General features: G+C 52.0%; 1 protein-coding gene across 8 annotated transcripts in view; it reads left to right on the top strand.

Moving 5' to 3' along the window:
- The first annotated feature begins 1109 nt into the window (after positions 1 to 1109).
- Positions 1110 to 26823, top strand: part of LOC122383459 (protein tyrosine phosphatase type IVA 1-like) — a 38535-nt gene continuing 12821 nt past the window's right edge. Inside the window, exons 1-2 of one of the 8 annotated variants that reach the window (XM_043369911.1) lie at positions 1110 to 1163; positions 8149 to 8174. The gene's annotated coding sequence lies outside the window, so the exon portion shown is untranslated. Of the gene's footprint in view, positions 1164 to 1691; positions 1957 to 8148; positions 8175 to 8352; positions 8524 to 10636; positions 10789 to 23877; positions 24272 to 25265; positions 25648 to 26823 lie in introns of those variants that run through there. The other 7 variants (XM_043369912.1, XM_043369910.1, XM_043369913.1 and 4 more) reach the window with 7 other exon arrangements.

Below are 26823 nucleotides of genomic sequence, written 5' to 3'. Positions count from 1 at the left end.
GGCAATCAAGGAATTGATTCACTTTAAACAGATAATCATAATATTGATTCCCCATCAGCTGGCTAATCATTGTTTTGATTCACAGGTAATGTTAACAGATAGGCAACAATGACTTGCAAGAATACAGCATTTATCTTTCTATTATTCTCATTTAGTGGTATACTCAGCACCACAACTGATACCTATAGCATTGTTGTACTTTACCTTCACTACATTTGATAACAATTCACAATTTTTAAATGTCAAGAATACAAAAACTGAAGCAACAGGTAAAAACCATATAAATAATATAAAAGCACTACAACAATGATAATTAGGGGTTTAAAAATTTCATTTTGCCATCTTACACAAATACTGATTGGTTAGTATGTGATTCATGATACAAAAATAACATACAGTGTGATTTCCTCAAAACAGCTTTTACGTGATGGACAGTGGCTCTGTCTTTTTCCTATTCACAAGGCCAAAGGGACAATTTCTTAGCTTTGTGGTAACACTTTTTGCAAACCTACCACATTTTTCTACCTTTTAAAAGAAAAATCTCACCGTCATGGGCCTTTTTTCAACCGTAACGATTCATTTGAAGTCAAAAGTGTACCCAAATGAATCAAAAAATTGATTCCATGCCCATATTTGGTCATGGCTCCTCCCACCAGAATCAAATTATTGATGCCTCCATATTTTGATTCCAAAAGTCTAGTTTGCCCAACTGAGTTCAAGTTGGGGTGCTGCTGCGCATGTTCATGTGCAGGGGTTAATTCCAGATCTCAAGAAGGGCTGAACCTATTGCGCTGAAGTTTGGTACATGGTTAGGGACTGGTTAGAAATCGGTGCCATACAAAAAAAGTTAGGATGGATTTCGCGCATGCACACGTGTAGGCTGCCGCTTCCAAATCTTGAAAACGGCTTGGCCTATTGCGCTCATTTTTTGACACATTGCTAGGGACCAGTTAGTAGGGCTAGGGTGCAGTTAGTAGGGTGCAACTATATGGCCTTGGGGTGCAGTGCACAAATTAGTTGGAGGTACCCCCTCGCAATTTCGCACGTGCAAGGCCCACCCTTGCCCAGGGTATACCCTTACCCTCCCTCTGTCTCGCTCGCTCCGTTGCAGTTAAAGTCGCCCCAGGGCCCAGAAAAGGCGTTTTCAAGGCGGCGTTTTACTGGTATTGTTAAATACACTGTTTTCGCCTTAACTACACTACACTTTGATTTTAGCCGAAAGGCCGAGAACTTTAGCATTTATCCGACGACCTGTCTTATTTATTCAAAATAGGGGTAACATGCAAACTTGATACAAACATCGGTGACATCGCGCATGTTACGAATGTCTCTCTTGCGCCAAAAACAGAAACTTTGGAAACTTTACTGAAAATACTACCAAATGAAGTTAAACAGGGCTGTGTGAATTATTTCAAGGCTTTGGCTTAGCTAGATCACAGTGTATATAAATATTATAGCTAGATTACTCTGAATACCGAGATCACTTATTAGTTATCACATCCAATATTTCAAGAAGATATGTAAATCCGTGTGAAATAAAGCACGAACTTTAATTTGAATGCCCAATAAAGGGATACGTTTCCTCAGGAGTTTCAGTAAAACTTCATCTCTAATATAAAGTATGTTTTATGTCGCTCCTCATGAAGTTTTTTTACTTGTTCAGAGGGAAAACTTTATAAAAAAGTATTTTTAGTACGGTTTGCCTTACTCTTGTTCTGGGCCGTTTTCTTACAGGCTTGCATTGCAAACATGTGAGGGATCTTTCCAAATATTTCAAAGATATTTTGACAAAGAGCTCAGCATTTCTTCCATTACAACGTGAATGTTGTTTCGTGTACTAACTAAAGATTTTGTACATCTGACTCCGAGTGGTATAAGTCTGCATTGAAGTGAGTAAAACTGATGACTAAGGTGGAGTGCAATTTGGACTTGAATTTAAATTCAAATTGTGATTTGGTATGTTTTTTTTTGCGTCATAGGTGGCGGAACGGGGAGGGCACAGGTGTGAATAATAATACACGATAATGAAAATGCCACATTCTCAAAAAGTTTCTTTATACTAATCAAATAAAGCAGTGGCGCAGCCAGGGGGGGTGAAAGGGGTGAGATCTCACCCCTGTCTCTTATCCTAGGGGCCCACCGTCGATTCGAACTGTAACGTTATGCAGCCTGACAATTTTTTATCACTAATGTCAAGGTCCGTCATAGGACTGAAAAACAGTTTTCAGGCCTGATAGCCCCCCCTCCTTTAGGATTTATAGTCCCATTTTATGATTTAAGGGGGTACATCCAAGCCCCGATTGAACTAATCCAAGGCCTAGGAGGGCCCATTCCATGGCATGAGAGGGCCATTTCAGGCCTGAGAGGGTCCATTTCAGGTCTGTGAGGGCCCATTTCAGGCCTGAAGGGGCCCAGTTGTAGCTTGAGAGGGCCCATTTCAGGCCCTAGAGGGCCTGTTTGAGGCTTGAGAGGGGCCATTTCAGGCCTGAGAGGGCCCATTTGATGCCTGTGAGGGCCCATTTCAGGCCTGAAGGGGTCCATTTCAGGCCCTAGAGGGCATGTTTGAGGCCTGATAGGGCCCATTTCAGGCCTGAGGGGGCCCATTTCAAGCTTGAGAAGGCCCATTTCATGCCCTAGAGGGCCTGTTTGAGGCCAGAGAGGGCCCGTTTGAGGCCTGAGAGGGGTCCATTTCAGGCGTAAGAGGCACCATTTCAGACCTGAGAGGGTCCAGTTACGGTATGAGGGGGCCCTTTTTTGACATGATAGGGACCATTTCCGGGCTGAGGGGGCCCATTTCAGGTCTGAGAGGGCCCATTTCAGGTCTGAGAGGGATAATGTCAGGCCTGAGAGGGCCCATTTCAGGCCCTTGAGGTCCTATTTGAGGTCTGAGAGGGGCCCATTTCAGGTCTGAGAGGACTAATGTCAGGCGTGAGAGGGCCCATTTCAGGCCCTAGAGGACCTATTTGAGGCATGAGAGGGTCCACTTCAGGCCTGAGAGGGGCCACTTCAGGTCTGAGAGGGCCCAGTTCAGGCCTGAGAAGACTCGTCCCAGGAATGAAAGGATCATTCTATGTGTGGGAGGGTCCGTACTCCGTGCCTGGTCTGGGTCTGAGAGGGCCTATCCCAATCCTGTTTGAGCCGATATCATGTTTGATATAGGCAGGGTTACTTTTACAGGAAAAGTCGAGAGGGGGAATAAAGTTCGGGGCAAGGGCGGATCCAGGGGCATCTGAAAGGGGGGCCCAATGCCATTAGGTTTTTGTTAGGATGGCGCCTGCAGAACCTTACCTCCCCCAAATCCTACTCTCTCCCTGGATTCTGGCCACTGGCCAGGCCTGTGCCTGCCTCACCGCCCGGCCCCACCCTGACGTCTAGGGGTTTGACGCCTAGGCATTCATCAGGACTCCACACCGGTCCATGATGGCTCCAAACTGACACCTGAGGCTCCTGCACCGGTTTTGAGGGGCCCACCGACCTCTGATAGCCACCACGCAGGTCTCAAAAGACCATGTCGATTGATGATATCTAAACACCCAAGTCTTGGAAGGCCTGTGCTCTATGCAGATTCTTGAGGGCTTTACGTGGGCTTGTAAACATCCCGAACTGGCTTTAGCCTAGCTCGACCGCACCCCGCAGAGCAGGGCCCCAGGCTTTCCAGTTTTACGCCCCTGAGGGGTGTTTGAATATTCCCTTCTAACCTGACTCCAGGGTCACGTAGCGACAAGTGCGGCGGTAGGCGGCTTTCTAAAGAGCGTCGAAAATCATGGGGAAATTACTTCAGTCATGTTGCAGTTCAGACCAAAGCCCACGTCATCATGTTCATCGAAGGAAAAGTTTCGCCTATTTCTACACTCGAGATCAGGACAATGATCTGACCTTTCTTTGTTGGTAAGGGGCCCCCATTAGGTTGAGGGGGGCCCATCGCAAACGTCTCTCACCCCTGTCGCCAGAGTTCTGGCTGTGCCACTGAAATAAAGTGTTCTGTAAAACCAGGGATGCGGAGCCGGAGCCGGAGCCGGAGCCGCCGGAGCCGGCATATTTTGCCCGGAGCCGGAGCCGGAGCCGGAGCCGTGAAACAATATAGCCCGGAGCCGGAGCTGGAGCCGGAGCCGTCAAAAAAGGGGGCGACTCCGGCTCCTTTTCTTAAGAGGAAACAATTATTTACCTAGTTCGGTTTGACAGTACAAGGCTTAAAACAATGTGGTATTCAAAATAGCCTTGTTATACAAATACAGAAGCAACGTGCACCAATCCCATCGCCTTTTTTTCTTCCACCCGTATTTAATTGATCGCATAGGGGATGTACTGAGTAGAAGCCGGAGCCGGAGCCGCCGGAGCCGGATCATTTTACTCGGAGCCGGAGCCGGAGCCGGAGCCGCCATGACATTTCACCCGGAGCCGGAGCCGGAGCCGATTTTTTTCTCCGGAGCCGGAGCCGGAGCCGGAGCCGTCTGAAATTTCCACGGCTCCGCATCCCTGTGTAAAACTAGTAAAACATTTCCCTAGCACATGACTTACAGACTGCAATTATGGCCAAATGTATGGCAGCAGCTGGTTGGGAGGCTGCACTACCTAGCTGGATGGCAAGTCCTTGGTCCAAACCAGCATGAGCACCAGCCCTCATTGTCATCAAGCCTTGGCCCCCGATCATCCCCGGCCAACCAGAGGGCTGTTCGGGTCCCTGCAGCATAGATCTGTGCTGGATGTGTCATACTTGGGTGACGTCCGCTGCCTGGGTCTGCCCACTCTCTGCCGGCACGCCGCGGTTGAGCGTCACTGCAGCCTATTCCACCTGCGGTGAACCGTTGCACTGGTGGACTGGTGATTGTCACTCAAAGAATGGTTGAATTGCGTTCAAATGTGGTTAATAGCGATGTGCCACTGAAAAGAGTGATAAAGATACCCCAAAAATAGCATACAAACCGCTTACAATAGGAAATATTGGACGTTAATTTTCATCCGCGCCACTTTCGTCTCCTGCAGCACTGTATTTCTGGCTGCAGGAAAACAAAGTATGCTTCAGTAGGTGACATCGCACAGGCGATGATGCAGTGGTGTGGGCGGGACTAACGGGCGACGTGGCCCTCACTGTGCATGGGTGTGCAGCAAATTTCATTTTGGCTGCGCAGCCGAACAGCCCTCAGGCTGAAAATATGAATTTTACGTTATTTGCGAAAAACCTTGGGGGGGGGGGGTTGCATCAACCCCCCCTTCGCCGGGCGAGGGTTAACCAATTGACTTCCTCATTCATCCCCCAGGTCAGTTGGTTCGGTGACTCAAATTTAGCAGCCTCTCTCGGTCGGGATTGATGGATCCACCGCACCGATGTGCCGTATTTTCAAGACTGACTGTAGCACTGATACACTCCCACACCCAAAGTTAGTCCCCTGATAGAAAACGGTATTACGGTCAGGGGACCGCTTGTAAACGGCGAGCAGAAGTTCTCTGCTCGAATTGTACGGTGTGCCTCAAAGGTCAAAACTACAAGCACTTAGTCCCTGGTAGGCGCCCCCTCTTATCAAGCAAGAGTGGGTTTATAAGCGCCAGGGACTCCCGTCCTCGCCCCTGTTCCTAATTCCCTCCCCGCATCCTCGCTATCTTGTCTATCCATTCGGATTCATCATTCATCTCATTTTCCATATGTTATTCACTTCATCGTACATGTTCAATGTTGTAAGTCTACACTACTTTTGTTGCTACAAATCCCACAAAGACTATCTTCACTAGCAACAACTACATCCAAGCAGACGTACCATTCCAACCCTTACAATCGCACAATCCTATTCTGAATGTCTTATCTATCTACTGTCCGGGTTGGCACGTCTCTCTTCGACATGGTTTCCTGTCTCTAACAACCCTACTACCATCTGGGCAATGAGCAAGGAAACCTAACAGATGAGTTCAACAAGTGAGTTTAGTCACCACATTCAAGCTCCTGCTGTACAACTGAGCAACTCCGTCGACTAGGTTTGGCATCCCTGTGCCATCCTGTTACCCTGTACCACCGGGGACACAGAGGCGATATATTGGCTGTCGACCAGTGCCGATTGCCGAATGCAGTGGTAACGGATTAATCCGGTAACCAGTTCAAGGCCCCACTGGATAGTAGACACTGGGGTGACTCGATGTTCGATATCCCCAACCCACAAGAGCCCAGCTTGTATCCTGCTATGAGCTCGATTAGAGCGGGATCCCCAGGCCAAGTGCCCCTTTCGTCCCCGTTGTACAAAGGTACGGAAAGATAAGTGCACGTTTCTGAATTCTTTTTTATACGAATTCTAGCTCTTTTTCAGAGTGAGCGGATGCGAATTTTCAGTCTGACTGGTGCGGACTGGCGCCAGTTTGTCAGATTTTGAATCAGTTGGCATCTGTGGTGTCTGTCTTACGTAGTCCTCGATGTCAAGCACCCCTAGGCGATGCTAAAAAGTTGTCTACTTTTTTATTTTAACCCTCGCCGGCCGAGGGGGGGGGCGGGTGCCGCCCCCCCATAGGGTTTTTTCGCGATAGCTCCGAACACGCTGGCGATAGAGAGCTGAAACTTGGCATACCTGACCTTTGATCCAAGCCGCATCTTTTGACACCAACCGCATTTTTGGGTCAGGTCAGGTCACTGACCTATGACGTCATAAGTGAACCTCTGCACGGTCTTCAGATGTCGCAACTTCGCAACGCCCTCACTGCCAGAGGAGATGTCACAGGGAAATGAAACTTGCAGGATCTAGTATCCATTATGAGTCTCACAACTTGTATATCTCGGATTTTTCCTAAAGGTCATATGAGGTCAGGTCATTTTCGTGACCTCACCATTATAAGTCAATGGGGAAAAATGAAAACTGCTATTCTGGCGCCGGGAACGATCTCCAACTATCTCAAGCACACAGAATCGTGATTTGATGCACTCCTTGCAAGGTTAGATGCGTCACTTTTGCAATGTTGACCTTCCGTGACGTCATTTATGACGTCATCAAGGTCATATTAGTTTTCCGTCAATAACTCCCGATCAAATTGAGCTAGCGAGTCGGGAAAGCCACCAATGGACTCAGGAAGACCTGCCGAATCGAATGATATGCGCCATGACCTCTTTCGACCAACTTCGTGACCTGGGGGTGCTGACCTGACCTTGACCTGAGGTCAACACCCCAAGTTGACCTGACCCGGACAAAAAGTATATCATTCGACGCGCCTGATCAAGGCGAACACGATGCTGCCAAAATCGCGGCTCTGCGGCCGTTTTTTGCGAAGTTATTCACCAAAAACTGAACCGTACCCTGGGGCACTTGACCTGACCTCAGAGGTCACCGGTTGACCTAGGACCTTAAAATCGGGTACCAATCTCTGCGTCTCGTAACGGCGCACACGCTCGTTTTTTCCGCGACGCGCTAGCTCCACCAGGGGCGAAACGGCGAGGGGGGGGTCGTACCCGCCCCCCCCCCCCCCCTCGGCCGGCGCGTATGTAGAAAACCAATAGGTCCGGCGAGGGTTAAAAGGGCTAAAATGAAAGGGAATGTATCGCAAACTAGCTAGGAGGGCGCCAAAGACAACCGATAAATCGTTGAATGACCTTACCGTAATGTGTCGTCAGATATGCCTCTGGTCAACCGTTTGGCCTAGAGGTCAAGACAATTTCGAAATTGCTGTTTTTGCAGTTACCGCTTTTGCGATTCTTTTTTCAAGTCGTGGCTATGAGAACTAGTTTTATCCCTTCTTTTGCTATCTGGGTCCTCTCAATGATAAGTGAAAAATCATGTATCAACTATCATATGACTTGTACCTAAGGTTTAAATCGGTAAATTGACCTCAGACCAAAGTCATGACTTGACCAAAAAGGGGTATGTTCCATAACAGTTTAAGTGTCGATGGGTAAAGATTGTAATGACTGAAAACATTGTGTTGTCCTGGCACATGCGTGCAATGGAGGAGGCATTTGTACTTGTCTGCAATAGCTGTTTTATGCCAAATGGCGTAGCGTTACACGCCTTGGCTTTGCCTGCACGCATGGAGCGTGGCCTAAAATCTCTCCCTCTAAGGTGAATGTCAATAGCGCTTTTCCCCAATCCCCAGCTCTCGCAACTTGTTATTGTTTCGTCATTTGCGACCATGTAATGGAATTTCCCCCTACTAATCAGTGTCCCTCTCTCTGTCTTTCAGACTCCTGGATGTGTATTTTCACTGAGGTAAGTGACCACGTCTCTGTCTTCGTATATTGAGCGCTATGTCTATTGTATATGTTCTATAACCATGTGGAAAACCCAAAGACGGAAATGTCTACACACGTACATCATGCATACATGTACTGAGCCACTGCTCAGCGGACCGTCTGTCTAATTACCCACGTGTTGCTGTGTGCATGAGGCGCCGGCCCGGTTCGGGGGAGGCCGTGGGCGCGCCGTCACGTGCACAGGCAGCGGTGGGGCCGGCGCCGCTCATCCAGCAGAGGCCCTTCTCTTGAACACGCAGGTGTGGCTGACTTCACGCTGCTGCTGCTATAGGGAAAATGCAGGCTGCAACATTTGTTCACAAAAGGTCAACGGTGAATCATGTCGGCTTAGCCGATGAATACACTTTGCGTGAACAATATCCCGGAAGCTTCATCAACCAAGAGCCTTATGGTCTGCTTTTTTGTGGCTGGCATCGTCCCTAAGTGAAATCGGCCAGCTTCTGCGTACTAGAACTCCACATTCATTTACCCCTATTTGTTACCGCCTAATTCTTCAATGGCTATTGTTTGATGCTGCCATACGGACAAAATGATTCACACAATATTTAACTTCCTTTTAGTCCGGTGAGGTGAATTGATGTGTATGTCTTAGACGTGCGCTACATATTCCGACCACAAACTTCACAAAACCTAGTTTTCAAACTCAACTTTTCCGCAGACAGAATGATCCGGCCGCCTATTCCTTTGACATCCATTGCTGATTTGTAGTTTCCGCCTTGTGGCGCCATCGGTATCAGATTCCCCAGACAATGACCATCGTAAGTCGACTTTTCTGTTTTATCGACGAACGTATAAGTGTAGAGTTGGGTCTACTTTTGAATTTAGTTTTGAAGTGCTAGACTTCTAAGTTGGCGTGTCCTCCGCCCGTCAGCACCGGGCCTCTGGCTGGCCGCGCCACTGATAACAGGGCGCCGTTAGGTATGTGGCTCGCCACCTCATGACGACAAACGCCGTGGTGATGTGCTCACCCCTGCCGAGCTGTTTGTTTTCCGACACAGATGTACCCGGCGGTGACACGAAGCAGCTTGCACTGCTGCTGCGCGGTGCTTGCTCGGCAAGGGCGCACAGCGGCCGACCGGGCTCATCTCAGAGACGGTCTAGCCGAGCGCTGCTCACTGCTCATTAGCTGGTATAATAATCTAAGTTACTCTTTGTATGCACATTAGAGCATGTCAGATGTCTGTTACAAATGACTGGCTGCCTTTCGGTGCCAGAGTAGCTCAGCAGTGCCACGCTTATGCAGCTCAGTAGGTGACAAACTGTGATTCCACCTATCGTGACACAATGTGATATATGTACATCTGTTGTATAATAAGTTGTAAGAGCGCTGGTGAGGTGTTTTCAATCCGTTGAAATAGCTAACCATCAATTTATAACTCCTGGTTTGGAGGGCTTGGCCTTCACGGTTTGTGATTGTTTCGGAATACCCGTGAAATCGGTGCACCCTTGTTTATTGTTAGGTATATTTTCGCAGTAGGCTTACGGTGAGCGATTTATAATCCATCACTGTCCTCTGTCCGTCGATGTCACCTGCTCGGTCCCTCGCCCCTTTGTTTGTACGGTATACAACCGTTATCCTTTCCTGTCGGAGCTATTGACCTCGCCGCAGTCCAGGACTGGGACGGGAAAGGTGTGGCCGATTCCATCGCCGTTCTGGAACAAACCGCGGGCCGACTCCGTGGTAGAAAAATTACCCGCATACAAAATTTACAACTGCACCGGGGTACTCTTCCACTCCTGGAACAATTGGACCCCACTCCTGTCAGCAATAGGGGTCAAGTCGGATTTTCCTGACAGCTCCAGATCTGTTTTCCTCAAAGTTTGTGAGCTCTCGCTTTTTGGAAGCGCACATTTCGAGGTAACGGTTCCCGGCCAGCTCATCGTTTCATAACGCGGTGGTGTAGGCGTATTTCGTGCGCTGGATGACCTCTTTTGGCTATCAGACAATTTGCTACCGCATTTTCGCGGAATCCGAGCCTCTGACACGTCACGTTTCTGCACTGACTGCCGGCCAAATGCTGGAAATACCCATCTGTTTTCCCCATTTCTACCGTGATGATTGGAATCGTAGCGTTAGGTTCATTGGCTGCTTTTTCAGATTTATTTTCTGAGATCGTTGTCGGCTCAGCGCAACCACCTATCACGCATCCTTGGTCGTTTTCCGGCTCTGCGCCTTGGTGTATTTTCCGTGCGGTGAGCACTGTCAGGACAACGACGGCCCATGACCCGACCTGGTGGATCCTTCACTGACTTCCTATCGTCGCGATGGCTTCAGCGACTCGAAAAACAACCAGTGTGGACTGTGGAGTGCCATATCTATTCTCTTTTGTTTTGGGGACATTTATCTTTGCCCGTAGCGATTATTTATTTGATTACGGGCGCCGCTGAGCTAACGCGGAGCAGTGGAGAAGCTGAGGTTCCGCTGGCAGCCGCCGACGCGCTGCAGTCGCGGAAGGCAGCAGATGCACGGCCAGTGTCCGGTAGCGCGCTGCTCGGGGTCCGCTCCGAGGCTCCACGACATTGATCAGACTACCCACGTGACTGCGAGCTACGAATCTGGCGTGGCCTAAGTATTGAATTGCGGTTGTGTTGGCTGGGCTCTGGCTTTTAACTGTGACCTGTGGCATCCTCCCTTTGGCAACTCGGTACTAACTGCATCATTTGGGCTGGCGGCTGGGCTCCGATGTGACGTTGGACCGACCCCCTTTGACGGTGCCCGTGACAGTTTCTATTGTGGGTCCTCGTGACTGGACTGTCTCGGCGTCCTCCGTCGGACACATGTGACACCGCTCAGCCCGCCTCCCTCCATTCCAGACTTGTTTGGCTTGGTGTCCAGCCAATGGGCCGCTCGCTAATGCGCCACGGTCACAGGGTCCAGCTCCGTCCAAGGGCGTGGTGGAAATATTGATGAATCATCGCTGGCGCCCCACGAAATTCCTACGGCGTAGCCACGTCCGGTATCGCGCATGTATTGAATGATCGTTCAGTTGATAAATTTAGATAACATTGCGTATTTCGGTGTGGTGTTATCCTCCTGCCGTCTGCACACTAGCGCGGTGTGATGGAAATATTCGCTGTGTGTGCACGGCTGTTTGTTCGATTTCGGAAGTTTCATCCCGTCGCCCCGTTAACATTGCGTATTTCGGTGTGGTGTTATCCTCCTGCCGTCTGCACACTAGCGCGGTGTGATGGAAATATTCAGTTAAGCAGTCATGTGTGCACGGCTGTTTGTTCGATTTCGGAAGTTTCATCCCGTCGCCCCGTTCTCCCGCTCGGAGCATGAATGACGTCGGCCGGTGATACGTATGGCAGACTCCAAAGTTCGACTGTGCGGCGGTCGGCGGACCCCCACCGGTGGGTAGGTATGTCTGTAGAAGCTGCATACTGCACAGTGCACGGCGCCGCGCCTGGTCCGTTCCCCGCGCCCTGTCTGCCACCCCTCCCCCTCCCGTCTGCCGTCTGCCGTCACCCGTCTGTGCAGGGTCAGTGACCGCGCCCGCACGGCCTTGAGTCGCCGCCGGCACTGGCCGGCCCGAGGATGGAGTCTGGTCGGGGACCACTCACTGGTCTGCTCACCAGGAGAGCCACGGGCCATCGTTTGAACGGGGCGTGAGTCAGGGAGGTAGAGGGGTCAGACCAGGCAGAGCCGTCCCGAACGCTGTCCTATGCGGGCTTAGAGCTGGCTGTTTTCCGTTTACACCCAGGGTGCTACCCGCTGTTCTCGGAGAGCTGCCCTCTGCTCTGCCATCGATCCTCGGCCGGGGAGTTGCGTGCGGCGACTGAGGGTGAACGTCCCCCGGCATGGTGTCTTCCGTCGGACGGCAAACGCCCGCGCAGTGCAGGCGCTATATGTAGTCATCACGGAAGAGTGAGTGGATAAGTGGCTGGATAGATGCGTCAAAGGTGGAGCAATCGACTCCCATAACAATCCCGCCTTTTAATCAAATTCAGCCCGTTCATGTCTGTTATTTTCCGTCCTTTGTGCGTGGGCCCATCCACGCCGGTGTCTTGTTTCGTTCCTGGCCGTTATTTTCCGTTCTTTGTGCGTCGGTCCATCACTGACGACGCCTGTCGGCCGTTACCTGCCGACGTCTGTCCGGCCTTACCTGCCGTTACCTGCCGTCGTCTGTCTGCTGTTTACCTGTCCGCCGTTACCTGCTGTCGTCTGTCCGCCGTTACCTGGCGTCGTCTGTGTGCTGTTTACCTGTCCGCCGTTACCTGCTGTCGTCTGTCCGCCGTTACCTGCCGGTGTCTGTCCGCCGTTGCTCGCCGACGGTCGATGACTAACGCGAAATAAATGCATTGCGTGCCACGGAACGGACCTTCTCGAAGCCGATAACCTGAATCGATTAGGGCGATCGGCGGATGATTCAGGTCAATTCCTGCTCGAGTGTCACTGTCGCACGAAAGCAGGCATTTGACTGACTCCTGAGTATCGTTCAACAGCCTCTTTTCAAGGGTATCGTTTAACTTGGGTGCCTTTTCTAGTGTTGGATGTGGATTGGTATTTTGTGTCGATCCGCCCAGATTCCCCGGGATGACGCCTGATGATGGTGTCTTTGGCCCCCCGGCCGGCGGACTGTGCCGCTGCTGTCCTGTCCGGCGCTTAGCGCTCAGTCGACAGAGGTGGGCGGACGGCGGGCTGGCAGGTGACTGGGATCTGTGAGGGACAAGCCTCTCAGGCCGCCGACATGCACCGGAGCCGTCCGGTGTCGTGACGAACAGAGGCACATAATTGCATCCCACTTCTCAGTAATCACTTATTCTGGCCTTTATTGGCCGCGAGATCGGCACGCCATGTTGAAACGGGTGTGGGTGCTGCCTACAGGCACTGATTTTATAGGCACTGATCGCTCTAATAAAACCAGGTAAACGTTATTTTAGGAAGACTCAAATGGCAAATGCATCCAGGAATCGGTCGAGATGATTCTGATCTACAGCGAATCATCAGGCGACGCCATCTTCCTTGGTTCAGCAGTGATGGAAGTCGGGATCGGCCGCAGCCGATACGGGATCCCGATTGTGTTCGAGTGGGGAAAGTCTGAGCTGCAGGAACCCCAACAGGACATCGGCCGGTGCCGGTGGTGGTTACAGGTTATGAGCGGCCTCCGAGTCCGGTCATTAGTCGGTGCGGCCGGAGATGGGTGTTCCAGGTAGGGTTTGTCCGGTACCGATTTATCCGGTCCATCGATCTCGGGTTCCCGCGAGCCCGGCTGACCGGCCAACCGGCTTCATTGGCGCTGCTGACGGCTGCGCCGCCGGACTGTTTTTGTGGACGGAGCGGCCGGTGATCGATCTGAGATAGCTTCATCCGCCGACCAACTCCGACCCGACCTGAGCTGACCGATACCCGACCCGACTCTGACCTGACTCTGACCTGATCTGACCCGAGCCTTGCACTACCTGTCCGATACCTGACCCGCCCCGGACCCGAGTTGTGGCGGACTGGGGAACTCCTGGGCGTGCTGTGAGGTGTCAATGAGCCACCGAAGCCGCCTTATTACACCCCCGGTGCGGTCAATAGGCTGCGACCTCGGGACTCTCGTGGTCATACCTGTGTGAATGGTTGGCCGTATCATTGCGGCGCTGCGCAGAGACACGTCTGCCCCTGACACGTGTGTGCCGGTGCCACGTGAGGCGGTGGGCGGGGCTTCAGCGGCACGTGACGCTAAGGTGTGCCGCTGTCCGGGGGTCAGGTGAAGGAGACGTCCACACACGGGTGCTGTGGCGCAGGAGGCACGCTGATCGGACCGTATTAGTTACACTCATTTTATCAGTAGATGATAATTCGCCGCCCCAATCACGGATCGTTCGCAATGAGGTCTAAGACAAATGTTTTTTTTTTTTAACTTCCTGCCCTGCACTTCGCGGCTACTACCATAGGTTACTCAGCTGAATGCTGATGACGCCAAACGTTAATTTAGATATTCAAAAACTAATCCGGGCTTTCGGAGCCTCTCTCCGGAAGCCTTGGACTTGTCAGTTCTGCATTTTCACAGGGACTGTCCTGTGTATTAGCTGCGATACCGTTCCTCCTGACTTTCCTCGCTCAGTCACGGCTGCCTTTCCATGGTGGACATGTCCACGGTTTCGCATTGCTCGGTCGGAAGGCTTCCCTGATGAGCGGCTGTGATATTCAGTCCTGTTTTTCACGGTGACCTCTCTGTCCCTCCTTTCTGTGCCATTCATCTCGGGCCTCTGCGCCGGTGGCCTGCCGCCTGCTGGGCATCACAGGCGGCCGTTTGGCCGGGCTGTAGGCAAGATAACTGCGCCGTTCGGCTGACCCGCCGCTGGCCAGGTCACCGTCGGCCCGGTAGGTACGCCGTATCACAGCCGGTACGCCGTAGTAGCGCGTCGGCGTCATCGCCGTGCCCAGAACTGTTCGGCGCCCCACGCCGCGCGTCGGCCCTGGAGCGCCCGTCAGCGGGCTTCCCAGAAGGCCGGCCGTGAGTTGCACCCCCCCCCCCCCCCCACCTCGCCCTGGCCAAGGCCCGGCGGTCCCACCCCAGCTCATAACACTCTGCATGAATCGGCATCGCCCGCAGCCCGTCTGATTTCATATCGACCAGCGGCACTTTGCGTGCTCTGTCCTGTGCTTCCCTGTCGTGCAATGTCACGCCATGTTCTTCCTCGCGCGATTTTTAACGAATACCACAAGGCCCTGCTCTGCGTATCTCGCTATCTTGCACACCACGCACGCACACGGTGCGGTAGCACTGGCGCCCGTTACGGCACACGGATCCCGCTGCAGCTCGCGGCCCGTGCGCCCTGGGTGACGGCCGACCGGTCCACGGCGCCACACACCGCGTCCATCTGTCAGCGAGCTCCGGTCAGCTCCGTGGCCGGACCGGAGCAGCTCCGGTCTCTTCCTGGTCACCTTGGCTTTGTAGCAGCTGAGCCCAGGATTACATTCACTAATGCTGAGCCTCAGCTGACTTCTGGACGTGGCTGGCTTTGCATTTGGAGTGTTACATTATTCTTAGTTATTTGCGGAAGTTCTGAAGTTCCTGCGAATATTAGATTAAATCTTACTGCATCTTCTTGAATATCAATCTCTTAAAAATATCTTTAAAAAACGATCTCTTAAAAATAATTTGTTTTGACACTAAATAGAAATATAGAATTGTATATCCATGCTGCCTTTCAGGGAAAACGGTCCGTCCGTAAATGACTATTGGCCATTTCCTGCAGTTTTGTGTTTGAAAGAGCTTGTCCGTTATGAAAAATTCGATCACATAGGTTGACATTTTTTTGCTACATGTTTGCCTTCGGGTAGACGTAGCCTTGTATGTATGAAGACAACGAAATTAATTTTCTTAATTGGAGCAAGTACCTTTATCAGAAACGACCTGTAAAGCTTTCATGACCCCGTCAATCTGAAGATGACCGTCGATGACGCGCATCACCCTTTCCTTAACTGATATCTAACTTATTTTATTAAAAAGAGGCGCATTTTACTAATTTATGTAGGACAGTTTGGAGCTTGATGTTATCGAGCAGGCATGCATTGGCCAAAGTTGTAACTAAAATGTCACTGATATTGACATATTATATAAGTTATAATTAAACGGTTCTGATTCACTACTTTTATTACTTCTTGGCTAATGACCCCTTTCGTAAAACAATAGAATGTATTTTATTTCAGGCCGATTGCCTCAGTGGTTTCTGTTCCTGTCAGTAGTTGAATAACCACAGACCGTATAATTTGTTTAATTCAGCGCTGCAAATGGCCTTCGTTGATAATTATCATTTGTGTCAGATTCTTCCTTTTTGTATTCCGCTTCTTCCTGACATTAGCATGTTGGTTTTCCTGCAACTCCATTGGAGGAAAAAGGCTTTTAATCGAAGTGGTTCAGGGCAAATAGCTTTCGTCGAACATCCAACATGCGTGCATTGTTGCCGTTTTCTGAAAAGCGCTGTCTTACTTTAATGTTCGTGTGGTGTTTGCCGTGATCCATTTGGCTTTTTTGTGCGTTCGGAATCATTAGTCACTGCCGGCTGGGGCTGACACTGTGGTCAGCGAGCCGTGACCTTAGGGAATTTCCTGTATCGACTTGACTCCGATTGGACAGGTCTTGTCAGGGTGGACCTGTCGATACCGTCCGATTTCCGTAGCTACCATACAGCCGAGACGTATCATTTAGGTGGGCGATGAGTAGCTCCGACATGGCTCACCAGTCACCTCAAGACATATTGAAAAAAAAAGATAGCTTTATCTTCCTTTTGTGAGACATAGATTCGACTTATGCCTGCCTGTTTGCATGTTTCGCTTATGTTTCCGGCTCTTGCTGCGTTTAGTGCGTGCGTCAGTGTTGCGAAGTTTTATGCTTCAGCGTTTCCTTGCATAGTGTATTTTGGCTGTCTGAACCGGTCGCTGTGAGCCCGTCTGTACCTATATCGGTCGGTCAACGGCCGACAGTGCGTCGGCAGCTGACAGTGGCGAGGTGCAGCTTTTTGTCACCAGAGGCCTGCCGACCTGACACGGTGAGGTGACTGTTGAGCGCCGACATTGACCAGCGGATGTAGAGGTGCAGGTTTCTGTCACCAGCAGCCCGCCGATCCGACAATGAACGCTGATATTGGCCTGGAGTGGGATGCTGGTGACTGGGATCGACCAGTGACCACACCGGTGGCTGTTCATTGCAGGACACGTCCACGCCTTTTACGCCTACTTTAGGCGGTAGAGCCAGCGATTTCGACAGTACCGCATAGTCTGACTATGCCGATCTGTCGAAATCGGTTGCGTTGCACTAAATATAGTATGAACTGTGTGCACCTTGCCTATTGGTATTTGCCGTTAAAAAGCTATAGAAACGGGACAGCGGAAAGCGGATCCCATTCATGTCTCTTCCAGACAACAGTGTCGAACCCAGTATCCGCTCCGGTCCTCACAATGCTCGCTGTTCCGTCTGGATCTGTGTGCTCGACTGCCGCTACTGATGAACACAAGGTCGTATCGACACGGTCCCCGTGGGGGAGATGTGGGGGAGGGAGGGGGAGCCGGTCCGATCCGGTCGGTCCTGCCGCCGCGCGCCGCATCTGCGGCCGCATAAGGACGCGGCGGAGCACGCACAGTCTGGGATCACCTGGTAACAGCCGGGCGGCCCTCCCCTGGCACCTGCCCCCCCCCCCTCCCCTCCGCGGAGGGATCCTCAGCCCTCCATGGCCACGGGCCCCTGCCACCGGCCGCGGTCGGCAGCACCAGGTTTTCCTTGAGAGGTGCGCCGCGCAGGAAACACTCGTAGGAGTAAAAAAAACTGTCGTCTGGGCCGGCCGATCGGCGCGGCGGGGTGACGGCTTCGATCGCCCGTTGCCAGGCGCAGCCGGCACTCTGCAATTTGCAGCGCTGAATGTGGAGCGCTGTTTTTTGACCCTGCACGGCTGTGACAGGCCTCGTCGGCCCGGGAGCGGCAGTGATCCGGGAGCCATTGATCACTGAGCTGTGCCGGCCGGGAGCTTCTCAGAGACGCAGCTCGGCCGGTCGGTGCTCAATGCTCTCATCAGTGGGAGACGCTCATTGCCTCGCTGGCTGGGCGGCCAGCTGACCCTGGGCGGAGCTGCCTGCTATGTCAAACCCCACTGCCCCTCTTTTCTCTGGTGTGTATCGAATCCATGTTTGTCGTGTTGTCTGGCGCGTTTTGACTCCCTCAGTCTATGTAAACTCCTAAGCGATTCAGCCCATTTCGTTGTCGTTCTGTTTCGACTGCTCTCTGTGCAGTTCGCCTCGTCCGTTCCGTACCGAGTCGCTGTGGTTGGCCTGTTGCGCTCGCCCTCCCAGGGCGGGCCGTCTGTGTGTGCGGGCTGGAGGCGCACGCTGTGCCCGCTCCGGAAATACCGGGCAGCGCCGTCGGCAGGGACCGGCCGACGGCCTCGGACACGCTGCCCTCCCGCCCCGTCCCTGGTGAACCGTCTGACACCAGGGAGGTGGTCTGCTGGGTACTGGGATGGTTCCGTAGTGTCATCCGGCTACACTGTTATGCTTTTCGTAATTGTTCCTTTTTTGTGACATTTCGTCTCCAATCGTGTAAACGGCAACCATTTCAATGCGTGTTTGTGATGTGTAAGATTGAATTTCATCCGTTCCAGCAGTCCAGCTTGATTGACATTCGGCTCACACCTTGTAAACTTGATACTTTGCACATTGTACAAGTGCACGATGCTCATCGCAATGATTTTCCTGAGATCGGGAAGGGTTCTTTGTCCGAGCTGCCACGGTCGTGCGACCTTGGTTCAGGTCGCTAAACTTGCGCTGCCGTGCTCTGCCACACCCGTTCCTCCGTGGGCCTCTGACCGCCGGCCATCGCACCGGTCAACAGCGAGTTCACGGCAACTTGTGCAGCCTCGGTCGGTCCGTCGCTCCCTCGAGGGGAGTACGGGGAGGCCCTCCCCTTCCCCCAAATTCACGGACCACCTGAAAACTTCACCATTCCGCCCCGTTCCTCCCCGCGATACCGTGACCGCGAGCCGCCCCAGGCGACCTGAAGCTGGGGCTCACCATCAACGTGCGTCAGATTGTCTGACGTCAGACCATCATCTGACTCAGCTGTGCTGGGCTATGCCGCCCCCTACAGTTTTGTCAGCTCGTGCCTGCTCCCGCTGATTTAAATGTTTATTTTTCACATATTTGAAAAGGATGCCGTCTCAATGGCTCAATATGGGGTAGTGTCTTGCTGGATGACTAGTGGTCACATTGTGATTCCAGCTGCTCCAGCCGTAGCCATTTGCTCGTGATGGGAATGGCCCGCGGCCAGGGTCGGCGGCCGCTTTACAGGGCAGATGGAATCGGTGAGCCGAGCGGGCCGGTCTTATCGTGTGGGTAGGTTCAATGTTTGATCATTAATTATGCCGCCGCCTAATGGATCCACCTTGGGAGGCGCTGTTCACAGAAATCTGCGCAGCAATCGTACTTACGTGGGTTCTAAGCAGCCCCCGTTCACGAGCCTCAGAATTCCTTTACCGTGACGTCACGTGGGCGGCAAAAATCCCTTCACCCCATAACGATCCATACAAATGAGGCCGAGTTTTGAGCTGGGCTGACGCCCAAGTTGAGGGCTAAAATTTTATAAAAAGCATACCATTTGACTCAGTAAGGCTTGATTTTTCCAAAACCGGGCCTCAATAGGTCGAATTCAAATGAACCAAGCATTAATTTTGCCTTTTAGATGAGGCCTGCAAATTTCGATGAAGTTTTTTCTCGTGAAGGAAAAAAATAGTGCTACCAAATGCGTCTTGCGCCGCTTTTGCAAAAGTTAGATACTAACGCCATTTTCTATCAATAATATGCAAATTTATTATGATTTTGGCCAAATCGAATGGCAAACATTCACTTAACAATAGCAAGACTTCTATGAGGTGCATTGTTTTGGCGAGTGATCTATAGTATGCTTCAAAAATACCACTGGAACTTGGTATGCATCATACTGCACTACCAAAGGAACTGAAGACTCGTATCTGAGCCACTTTGAATGCAAGATAATGGGCTGAAGTGTGAAAAAGGCTGTGTTATGCCTTTCAAGAGAAGAAAACATGCCAGTATTGGTCTTTTAGCACAAATATTTATTTCTAGTGAATATTAATAATGTGTAAAATCATAAAATGTTGAAGTTCACTTGATACGAGAACAATCAACAGATCACCAAAGCAAGGGACCTGGTTGACTGGTCTTGTTGAGTCCTTTTTTACATTTCTCTCATCCAATAAGTACCTAGTTAATTGAGTGAGTATTGTCTACTATTATAATTTGTGGTTAATACCTTAACATAGAACATTGTGAGCAACTGTCGTGCTGCCGCAAGGCGCAAATGAGCAAGCACAAGTGCTACAGTGACATGAATCATTATGAATGTATTTCCAAGGTGGCATGTACAATAAATGTTACAAGGGTGGAGTATGTTCTTTTATGAAATGGAAATCATTTAGAGATACAAAACATCACATGATTCAGAAGAATATTGGTGAGCTGATGATATTTTATGTTCGCACTTTAATAGCACCCATTAAAATCATTTTCATTTTGTTGAGCAGTGCTCTTGAGATAATGGGTGACCGGGACGGGTCAAGTAATTGAGTTGAAGAACTATGCTGAAATATGAATACAACACTAAACATTTTCAGCACAAAAAACCATCACCTTCTTCGTCCACTCCAAACACATCTATTTTTGAATGCATATTTCACACTCAGGAAACCAAACCAAGTGAACCAGTGAACAAGGCTACTCAATAAAGCCGAAATATTTGGTTTTTAACAATTTTTACCTCAGTGTAGCCCGAAACGAATACGAATTACACTCAGGAAACCTTAATGTAAGGCTGGCTGAACTGCAGGTTCATTAGCTATGTTAGACTGTGCCCATGCTGCCCACAGTTCCTTGCATAAGAAGACCAGTGAGTGATGAAGTTCTAACTTCTAAATCATTGAAGTCACTTAGAAACATGGTCTGGCACATTTTGCACAGCTATTTCAATTTCATATAATCCAGCAAAAGATATGTTGAAAGTCGTATGGAAACCATGAATAATGAATGTGTACTGGAGCAGCCAATCTGCAAATATGGTAACTTCGACGACATCTTGTTGGTGTGGGCTTATTCGGCTGGTGCGGATTTGGCATGGTGCGGAGCGGATTTGGCTAATGGCTTGGTGCATTGCGGATTTAGTGTGGTGGGTAGGTTAAGGTGGTAGGTTTTAGGTTGTAGGTTTAAGATTGTAGGTTGTAGGTAAGGTTAGGCCAGGTTTGGTTAGGTTTGGTTTGGCTTGACTTGATTAGCAGGCATCTCTGGGTAGAGCGCCTCTTCCTGGTTGGAAAAACAAGTGTGGGGCTTGCTTAACGACTACCACATTTTTTTCTAATGCATGATTTTACTAGATTTTACAATTTGAAACATGTCAAAGACTGTTAAAGAGGCAATTGGTGTACATTGCTCAGACCATCACTTTGTCCATATAGCCAATGCAGCATTATTATGAGGGCTAATTATTGCATATCTGATGGCCATGCTCAACCCAAAATTTAAAAATATTCATAGCTGAATAAAAATTTAATCACTCATCAGCATTTCAATTTCATTGTGCGATACAAACCGACCTCTGATGAACAGACACTATAAGGGAAAATAATGCCAGAAATGAGAAAACCTGGTGATATTATAAGCGATCTGATAAATAAAGCTAGAGTCGTCTGAATCCTCAATAGTCCGATCTAAAATCGCAAATTTGCCCATTATCACTACCTAATGGGCAAAAAATCCACAAACAATACCCTATATACACGGCCTACACGTCCTTGAACAATACCTTGCATTATAAATGTCTCACGCAAGTCATTTATGTATTTGCAAACGGCTACCAAATCGCTACCATATTATGTGACGTCACCTGGGCGGCAAAAATTCTTTAGTGAACTAACCTTATAAGTAAAGTAATCTTGGTTCTAAGCTCCAACATCAAAAGTCTTTCCATTCAAAGTATGCGGACTAACTTCATAGCAAAGAGCGGCAGTTTCTCTTCTCGTGTTTCTAATGAACTAAATGGCAAGTATGCAAGTCTCGAACTTTCCAGCCGAAAATGTCCGTTCATGTAGGGGTTTGTAACATGCTGTACAAACTCATCTCTCTGTTAATGTCAAAAGGTGGTCTATTTCCTGTCATACAGTGTTCATATGTCGCAGCTGTTCTTTACATGTGTCGAGTTAGCTGCCGCTCCCCTATAAGGAGGGTGTTGGGTGCGTGTTGGACGTGTATCGGCAGCTCCGTGTTGCGGATCACGGCCACCAGCGGACACTATCGGAAGGTGCCCGCTGCCACCATCGGCCATATCAGAGGGACGGGCCGACCACCGCCGGCTCCTGGAACTGTTCACACCTGCGCGCGCTGGCGTACCCGGTTCGTGCCGCCCTGCCGTGCGCCCCACATTCACTGCGGCCGGTAAAAATGGCGCCATCGGGCCACAGCCGACATATATGGTCACACTGACCGCAGTAGGGAGCACGCTACCGGTATCAGCCACCTGTCTGGCTCTGAAAACATCACACTTTTTGCTGCTTCCATGCAGCGTGTACGTTATTTGGCTTTCCCGATCCACAAGCAACATGCTCTACTGACATTTCCACGGTAGGATTATTTTTATTGCTTCATATGAAAGCAGACAATAATATGGCGATTTTCCAGTGTGGCGTGCTATGAATCACCTGTAGGTACCTATTTGATGTGGCTGTGATTGCTTTCACGTACCGCAGATACTTGGTAAAGGAAAGTATGAATTACAGACGGTCTTGGGGTAGACCTCCAATGCAAGATCCGTTAGTAATTCGCTATTACTCGTCCATTTGTTTGCGATAATTTGAATGAACGTTGAAATTCCGACATCCGTGCTCTATTGGGATGCCCAGAAGATATGGAAAATGCAGCCCTCACGGCGTGTCATTCGCTTTTTGTCCTGCATAAATCACACACTATGACTGCTCTACAATAATGAGCACGAATTGTGGCTTCTCTGTAACCACCAGCTCCGGGTTAAAAGCCCAAATTACGTCATGGTGCGGACATTATCTCTGAAATGCAGACACCTGATTTGCTGTCTGCCAGCAGCCACTTGCCACTGCGTAGTCATTTGGCATATACTGTTGCCCATCATGAAATGCTTAGTTCAGACAAATCGTCTGGCGACTCATGAACCGAACTAACTTCGTTCCTAAATGACCGGCTATGGCCGCATCGCAGCTTTGTGGCATAAATGATCTGATCGGGTTTGGGCTGAATGCCAGCTGGGACCGCAGTTCATATCGACGTTTGCTAGCCCGTCACTACGGCTCTAGAACTTACATAGGTAACCACTTTGGCGTCTCGCTCCCTGTGCTAACCGCCGGAGTCCTCTCTACATTTGATGAATCGCCGGAGCTGTCCTGCCGAGTCCAGGCTCTCGCCCTGTTCCGCCCTGCCATGCTGGATGTTAATCGGGCGCTATGTTCATTGTTCACTGTTCAGGTCACGATGGCGACTTGTTGCTACTTTGGTCTGTCCTCAGTCTCGAGGAGTGATTTTTACATGTCGAGCGTGAATCCTGAGCGGTACCTATTTGTGCTTCAGATCTTATTTACTAACAGGAAACATTCCTATTCTTTTGACATTTGCGACATCGTCCAGTGACGGGAGTTCAGAACGGTTTGACCTAAAAGTCTCCCGTCTATGCAGGTCAGCTAGTCAGCCGGACCAGCCCCAAACAGCTAGATAAATAGTCTGTCTGACCCGTGACCAGTTACTGACAATGCGGTCAGTTTCTAGGAGCTCCTTGTCATTCATTCTAGATTCGGCTACCGTCTGAATTGATATCGCAGTCAGCCGTCTCAGCTCGACCTGCGCCTCCACCCACCCACAGGGCGGCCTGTTTCGGCAAACCTGACATGTTTGTATCGTATGGATGACGTCATACGACGGTGGGCGGCCTGTCTTTGACGCCGCGCGGCCGGAGGGGGGGGGGGGGCACGACTCCGCAGTACCTGCCTTTACGGGCGGGGCGAGGGGGCTCAAGGTTGCGCCACGTGATGTCTCCCGTCGAGTTTCACAACGGTGTGACCTCTGTTGGTCGCCGACGCAGGCGCGGCGCCAGGCACATCGGTCGGGGGTGGGGGCCGGCGGGGGGAGCCGCCCCTACCAGCGGTCCATTGCCGGGCCAATGATTAGCGGCTGTCTGCCGGACGGGCGGCGCGCGGCCTTGGTGTGAGGGCCGCCGTGGTGCGCCGGTCACCGACCTTGGCCGGCGGCGCTGTCTGCGGCCGGCGCCTCCCATTGACGACCGCCGCGCGCAGGTGACGTCACCGGCTCCCCCTCGGCCCGGTGTGACGTCACGGGCGCGGCTCAGCTGGCGCGGGGCGGCGCTCGGCGGCGGCGGCTCAGAACGTCGATACGGACCGGCGCCGTCAGCCGCTCCGCGCCGCCCGCCGCTCATCGTCCCTGTGTTTCTCCCAGTGTGAGCGCGTGCAGCGCAGTCACAGCAGCCCGCTCGGCTGGCCTCTCACTCATAAATGTGTGGCGGAGCACTTTCAACGGCAGAAAACGTGAGTAGGGCGCGCCTAGGAGCGCAGGGCGGCGGCCGTCCGACCGGCCCGACCCGCCCGTCTCCCCTCCGTCGGCCCCGGCCCGTCTGGGTCGCTCGAGCCCCGGCAGCCAGCGGCGGCAGGCCATCCCCGTCAGTCCACCGTAGCTAGAACGGCTGGCCAGCGTCCCCTTTGTGTCTACAGTTTGCTAGTCTCCCCCGTGAATCCGCAGTGCCCGCAGTGCCCGCCCTGTCTCGTCACTCCGAGGAACCTAACCCACGCTGGCCGACATCTTCTGTGAGTCCACAGCGCAGCCGGCACGCAGGCCCGGTTGGCAGTGGAGACTGGAGTGGTTGTTTTTCACAGAGTAGTGCGCGGTGACTGCTCGCTCCCTGCGCCCGTACCGCTACCCGGCCGAGCGGCAGTGCGGGTCGCCCCGCTGCCAGTCGGGCCGGCTGCTGTTTTCGCCGTCCGGCAGTGGCGGCGGCAGGGAGAAATCACGGCGGTCTTTGTGCGCCGTCTGCCAGCACAGCCGCAGCGTATTCCGCGCTGGCAGTGTCGGTAGCTGGGCGTATGATGGAGTGGATGGTACTGGAGCAGGGCCGGGGGTTCAGTTTCTCTCCCGGCCACTGCCGACAGTCGGAACTGTCTAACGTCTATCCACGGGCGGCGGGCGGGCGAAAGTGGCCGGCCGGCCGACCTACCGACCGAGTCGGGACGGGACCACTGGCCGACATTCTCACTGACCGGACCGGGTATATGATCCACTGGACAGGAGCCGGCGGTCGGAAGGGGGCAGACTGGATAGACGGGACGGACGGCTACCCAATTAACCACTACCCGGTGGTCCCAGGGCACCGATAACCCATCTCTGTTGGGGAGGGGTTGTCGGGGCCTTGACCTCCCGCTGTTCGGGGCGGTGCCAGCTGACTGCGTGTGCCGCTCTTTGTGCGGCGGCTGGTCGGCGTGGCTGAGTTTCGGCCGCCGCCGCCGCCGGTGGCCGCCGCTGTGAGCTGCACTGGTCGCTGGGCGGCGGGCCGGCGTGCGGGCGGCGCTCGGCAGCAGCCTTGGTCTGCACTGGCCGCCGCACCCCTCCCCCCCCCCCGGCGGCGGGCCGGAAAGTGGGACCGGACCGTCCGTACCGCGGCGGACGACATAGCGTGTGTAGCGGCAGGAGGGCGTCAGTCAGGCCCGGGACGCCACCGGACAGACACGGCTGGCAGACAGTGGCCGAGCGGCTGACAGACTCCGACTCGGCTGGGACGTCCGCAGTCTGAACGGTGGACCGATCCCACAGCGCCGGACGGCCTGTCGACTGTCGGAGCGGGCCGGGTGATCGCTGCTCTCTGTCATAGTCACCCATCGATACTGCGGTCCTGAGTCACCATGAGCGCCAGGTAGGCTGACTCCCGACTCCGCTGGGACACAGCTCAACTCCGGGACCCTCGGCTTGGTGCCGGCCTGGCCCTTCTAGCCTAGATCGACCGCCATCCTCCTGGTGTTTTCTAACCGCTGCTTCCTCAGCTCCTGTGCGACGCGCCCGACCTGTGGTAGGTCACTTCCCACGCCAGTCTGACTCATATCATCAGACGCGAACCTAGGGTGTCACGCCTGTCTGTCGAGAGCGTTCCTCTGAAGTCTGACCTCAGGTAGAGTTCACACCTGCAATAACAACAGGTGCCGAATGCCTGGCTGGCTGGGGTAAACCCAGGGGTAAACAGGTAGTTTTAGTTCTTCCAGTATTTGACCAATCGGACCAATCGACCCGAGGGCAGTTGGTAAATCAAGCTCAAATTACGTGGAGTCATTGCAACAAGCTCTGCCAGCGAGCGGATGGTTTTGAAAGTAGAAACAGCTACGCTGCATAGGCATTATGCATTATGTATGCATATGCAGCAATTACTCTGTTAATTTATGGCATTGTTATTATATTTCCGTCTTGCTACATCGGGCTGATTATTTCTCAGTGATTGTTATGCGAAGGTACTGATATCCGCTTTCTTCACTATCCCATCGCCGCCGTCTGCCGTTTTCTGCGAGGTTTCGGACCACCCCCTTGCGCCGGTGGCAGAAGCGCGGAGTGACACCCGCCCTGTCCCTGCTCTGGCCGTTCTTAGCCTACCTCATTCCTAACTGACTTTGTCCGACTGTAGAAGAACGCCTCTGTGAGCATCCTTTGTGCGTTTCAGCGCCACAAAATGGCGCCGCCGGCTGGTTTCAGTGGCCGGTAGTCGGTCGAGTTCCTGGTCGGTGCCGCACGCACGGCCACCGCTCGATGAGCTCCCAGCTCGCACGTCGGCGGCTCAGGCGGTGCCTGGACGGCAGAAGGCATCCCTGTCCGTGGGAATGCCGCTGTCAGGCTAGTTTGGATGCCGTCCGGGGTCAAACTAATTCACCTTTTGTCTCCGGTTATTGTTGGCACTCTTTGTGGCTTGTGCTCCCCTGAAATCTGCACCTCGCCACTGCCAAATTGTGTTCCTGTGAGGGTGTTTTATGTGTGCCGTGTACTACTGCTCAATGCTCAATGCTCATGTATGCATCGTCAGCTCGTCGCGTGCTCTCCAATGTATGCT

Source organism: Amphibalanus amphitrite, unplaced genomic scaffold, assembly GCF_019059575.1.
Source record: "Amphibalanus amphitrite isolate SeventyFive unplaced genomic scaffold, NRLGWU_Aamphi_draft 000164F_arrow, whole genome shotgun sequence".
NCBI lineage: Eukaryota > Metazoa > Arthropoda > Thecostraca > Balanomorpha > Balanidae > Amphibalanus > Amphibalanus amphitrite.
This window is presented reverse-complemented; position numbering and strand designations above follow the sequence as displayed.